The sequence below is a fragment of the Engraulis encrasicolus genome, chromosome 16 (assembly GCF_034702125.1).
Source record: "Engraulis encrasicolus isolate BLACKSEA-1 chromosome 16, IST_EnEncr_1.0, whole genome shotgun sequence".
In the NCBI taxonomy this organism is placed as follows: Eukaryota; Metazoa; Chordata; class Actinopteri; order Clupeiformes; family Engraulidae; genus Engraulis; species Engraulis encrasicolus.
The window spans coordinates 8,622,833-8,627,832 of NC_085872.1; the positions used below are offsets into that span (position 1 = coordinate 8,622,833).

The 5,000-nt window shown below is 46.8% G+C and overlaps 1 protein-coding gene across 2 annotated transcripts in view; it reads right to left on the reverse strand.

Annotated features, from left to right (window-relative positions):
- Positions 1-5,000, reverse strand: part of LOC134465091 (ephrin type-B receptor 1) — a 307,413-nt gene that overhangs the window by 123,549 nt on the left and 178,864 nt on the right. The window lies entirely within an intron of this gene.

Consider the following 5,000-nt stretch of genomic DNA (forward strand, 5'->3'; position numbering starts at 1 on the left):
GACCTGATGGGGTGCATTGATCTACAAGTGATAAATTTCTGGCTTGACGTGTACATCCATCTCAGGTTTGTTCTCTAATGCAAATGCGACAGCAGTGCCGTTCCCATTTATGGTTGGCAACACATCATCCTATCTGCAGCCAGAAGCAGGGTGGACTGAGAGAGGAGGGAGGGACGGAGAGAGAGAAAGAAAGAGACAGAGAAACAGATAGGGTTTTCAGGCCGACCAGAACGGAGCCGATGCCGGTGCACCAGTTACGTCAGGCACTTAAGTACTTATCTGCGAGCTGCCCGTGTTCATACCGGGCTCTGAACTTTTTCCGCACGTGACTGTGTTACCTGGATGAACCTGATGGCGGCCACGTTGTCATCAGGCTTTGCGGAGAAAAAACAAGTATTTTGCGATTCACATTGCGAACCAACTTTCCAGTTCGCGAACGCTAACATCTGCGTGAACATGACGGCCGTTTCGTGGTTAAGTGAGGGAACTGGCGCGGTTCTCAGTTGGCCTGAATGTGCCGAGAGAGAGAGAGAGAGAGAGAGAGAGAGAGAGAGAGAGAGAGAGAGAGAGAGAGAGAGAGAGAGAGAGAGAGAGAGAGAGAGAGAGAGAGAGAGATTCAGAGATTCAGAGATTCAGAGATTCAGAGATTCAGAGACACAGTGATAGAAAGAAAGTGTGGAGGTGGATGTCTGGTGCAGGCCAGCCAGCACAACTGCTAACAGCAATAAATGTATGTTGACATGCTCACTCAAAGTTTCCTTTATGACATCTGGTGCCATAGCCCTAACATTGCAGTCAATAAATTGAAAAGAGACACCATCGCTTTTCTTTGTTTCACAGAGGCAAAGGCCAAGGTGATTTCAGTAGCTCTGCGCTCAAAGTTTTCTGTTGGCATCCATGATCATTACCAGACTATTTACAGAGTCAGGCAGCTCTGAATGAAGGCCAGATGAAGGGTCAGAACAGTCCCATCAGTAGGGTCGCTAACCGCTTTTCCTGGGCCCAGGACAAAGTCATCGGAAAGGGCCCCTTATCCAATACATAATGGAATGGGAACCCAATTCTGAGCCCCCTATCTCGACAGGCCCAGGACAACATACCTCTTGGTCCCCCCTCTGTCAGCGGACCTGCCTGTCAGACTTGATGCTTTGTGTCAAGGGTCTTGTAGATGGAGATGAGATATTTTACAGACATCAAGGCTGACTACAGCTTCAACAACAAAACAAAAGAAAGAAAGGGGCTGGAGAGCAAAATGAAGGGCGGGATTGTAGGATCGGTGGAGATAGAGCGAGCATACAAAAGAGAATGAAATGAAAGAAGTGAAATAATGTAGAGAAAGAGGAGTGAGAAAGCCTTGTCGGGAGAGCGGGACCATAAGCATATTGCACTGCAACAGACTTTCTCAAGCTCTGATATTGATCTGGAAAGCAGCTACAGTACCAGGGCCTCTGGCCAGCCAGTGGAAAAGCATTACTAGGCAAATACGGTATATCTTTCAACCAACACACATGCACACATATCTCATGTACCCACCTGCACGCACGCACACATGCAAGGACACACGCACTCCACTCAATGGGACGCATTTTGCATTCTGTTTGGTTCAGAAATACAATAGGCTATAAAGATGCTGGCCCATTTTACTGTAAATATAATCTGCCAAACCTCATGATTTTGTAATGAGATGTGTGATGTCATTACACTGGATGGAATTCCGTTTGAATTCTTATGAAAGTGCAGATACTGTAATCGACAAATCCATTCTACCTCCTCCATTCCAGTAAATGCCAGACATATTGGTCAGGTGCCAGAAGGTCGCCATTGCAGCGCCAGCGTACTGGTTTGTCTTTTGGGAAATATGTAATCCTGTGAATTTGGTAAGTGTTATATTCTGATAAAGCTCTCTGGTATAATATAACATAGTAATTCAATTCAGGAGGTTTGGTCATGAATTCTTTGTATGAAGCAATTTACTGTTTGGCAGTAACAATGGGTGGAAATTAACCTACCAATGAAAATTTAATCTACATCATATTTGCATTTTTCAAATGTGTTCTAGTTTATTGAAACCCATTGTAGCCCCAGGAGGGGGATGACTCAGAGATTAAGTATATAAACATGAGAGGAAAAATATGGAAGACTGAACTAGACGGATGAACGGATGGATGGACTGACAGATGGCGACGAAAAAAAAACACGTTCCGAAACTCCTTAGAGGATAAGGAAAAAATACGCCCTATAATGAGAGGCAAACATTATTTTTCTTCCTTCCTCCCTTCCTTCCTTCCTTCCTTCCTTCCTGCCTTCCTTTCTTTCTTTCTTTCCGTCTTTCTTTCTTTCTTTCTTTCTTTCTTTCTTTCTTTCTTTCTTTCTTTCTTTCTTTCTTTCTTTCAAGCAAACAAGCAAGCCAAACTGCTCTCTGTATCAGTTGAAAAGGCAGAGGAGGGGATTAGGCTTTTTACATTTACATCAACAGCCTTTTAAAATATATTATGCTTCATTAAAACACGACAAAGAGGACAATGAGTTTGGGGTGCCTGGATTACAGTATGCTTTACCACGCCATTGAAGCCTCTATGCTTTTTAACAGCGGTCTTTTTTCTTTCTCTCCCTCCCTGTTTAATTTTTATGAGTTAGCCCAAACTGTTGAACTGGCAGCATCAGTGGACTGTCAAACGACACCCAAACCTCAGAGACTGTTGAAACAGAGGGAGGTAGGCCGGCGGACAGATGGATAACTGAGAGAAAGAGAGGAGAGGGAGAAAAATAGTGAGAAAGGGCGAGAGAGAGAGAGAGAGAGAGAGAGAGAGAGAGAGAGAGAGAGAGAGAGAGAGAGAGAGAGAGGGAGACAAAATAGAAGAACAGAAGAGTAAAGAAAAGCATGAGAGGGCAAAAAAACACGGCTAGAGAGAGAGAGTAGAGAGTAGAAAGCGCTAGAAAAATACAAGTTGAGAGAATGAGGTGGCAGAGGAGAGGAAAGGCAAAAGCCAAAATGAGGACAAGAGTACTCAAGGAGGTGAAAAGGAGAGCAAAAGAGAGAGAATGATGACGAGGTGTAAAGACAGGACGAGGGAAGAGACAAAATGATTGAGAGGAGGAAGAGGGGGGGACAAAAAAAAGAGAAAAGGAAAGAAAGGATGTGGTGCTTAACAAGCGAGACATTAGGGGTCTGAAGTGGAGAGGGACACAAAGCAAGATTGCACCTCATTATCCACCAGCCAACGCCATGGCAACAAGGATCTTCTGTCACTAGACCCGGTGAACTGGTGGACTGAATAGAGGCAAGGTGGCCATGGCAGAGGGCAGAGGCGGAGGCTCCTCATCACACACAAACATAATGCGCGCACACACAAACACACACACACACACACACACACACACACACACACACACACACACACACACACACACACACACACACACACACACACACACACACACACACACACACACACACACACACACACATGCACATAAACATGCTAGTAGACACGCACGCATGCAGAAACGCACGCATGCACGCACGCATACACGCACACAGGTACAAATGCACATATGCACGCACACAGGCACGTGCACACACATAAGCACACGCACACGCACACACACACACAGAGTACTGACTGGCTTAACGGGCTCAAGGATATATACCTCACTGAATGGATTTCATCTACTATGTCACAACTAAAGCTCCATAGGGCACCGCACCTCAATCACTCTGAACAGTTTGTGTGTGTGTGTGTGTGTGTGTGTGTGTGTGTGTGTGTGTGTGTGTGTGTGTGTGTGTGTGTGTGTGTGTGTGTGTGTGTGTGTGTGTGTGTGTGTGTGTGTGTGTGTGTGTGTGTGTGTGTGTGTGTGGAGGTATACGTGTGCGTGTGCGTGTGCGTGTGCGTGTGCGTGTGCGTGTGCGTGTGTCAATACTAGTAACAGAGTAAAAAAAAAGCATCGGACTGGCAGTTCGTTGTGGCAGGAGGGTTAAGACTTGCAGGACTGTGTGTTCAAGATTTAGTGCCTGGGGCTTCAGCATTACAAACCCCTTCCTCTGCTCTCTACAAAGTATTTTCACTCACAGCCTCCAGAAAACAAAATATCCAATTAACACAAAGACTCAATTTCGGAAAAGCATCTCAAGTGAACAATATTATTAGAGAGAAGGAGACAGAGAGAGAGAGAGAGAGAGAGGGGGGAACAGAGAAGATAAAAAAGACACACTGTGTGTGAGTGCAGCATCAATTCTGATTGCACATGGCTTGAAAAAGTATGTACAGTACCACATGTGTGGGCCAAGGGAACGGAGCAGGGCGGGCCTGGGACCTAAAATCGGCTCGGGCATTTTTGGCATGGACCAGCACAGACCCTGGGTTTCCTACGATAAAATGATTAGCTCAGTCCACTGTCTATATTAAAGATGGACCATTGGGCCGCCCCATCTTTGAGGGGTGGTCTGAAAGGAGGAAAACATGACAACAACAAAAAATCAACAGCATCGGCCCCTGAGGACTGTCGGCCAAACCGGGAAAATGCCTTGTGAGCCAGATCACCAGTCCAGCCTTGGAAGGGAGAACAGGATGACGGGAGGGAAGGGGACAGACACACAAGAGCGCAGTCCAAACGTGTGTTTAATGATGTGCAAATAGCAAGCACGAGCAACACACCTTCAGGCTCCTGTTTACAGATATTTTGGAGACGGCGAACGAACCGTGGCGAGGAGTGGCAGAGCGAAGTGAAACAGGAACAAATGAAAGAGACACACAGAGCAGAGGCAGAGGCTGAGGCAGAGACAGAGGAAGAGACAGAGGGAGAGGCAGAGGCAGAGGCAGAGGCAGAGACAGAGACAGAGACAGAGGGAGAGGCAGAGGGAGAGGCAGCAGAGGGAGAGGCAGAGGGAGAGGGAGAGAGAGAGACAGAGGGAGAGGGAGAGACAGAGGGAAAGGGAGAGGCAGAGGGAGAGGTAGAAGCAGAGGCAGAGGGAGAGGCAGACAGGGAGGCAGAGGGAGAGG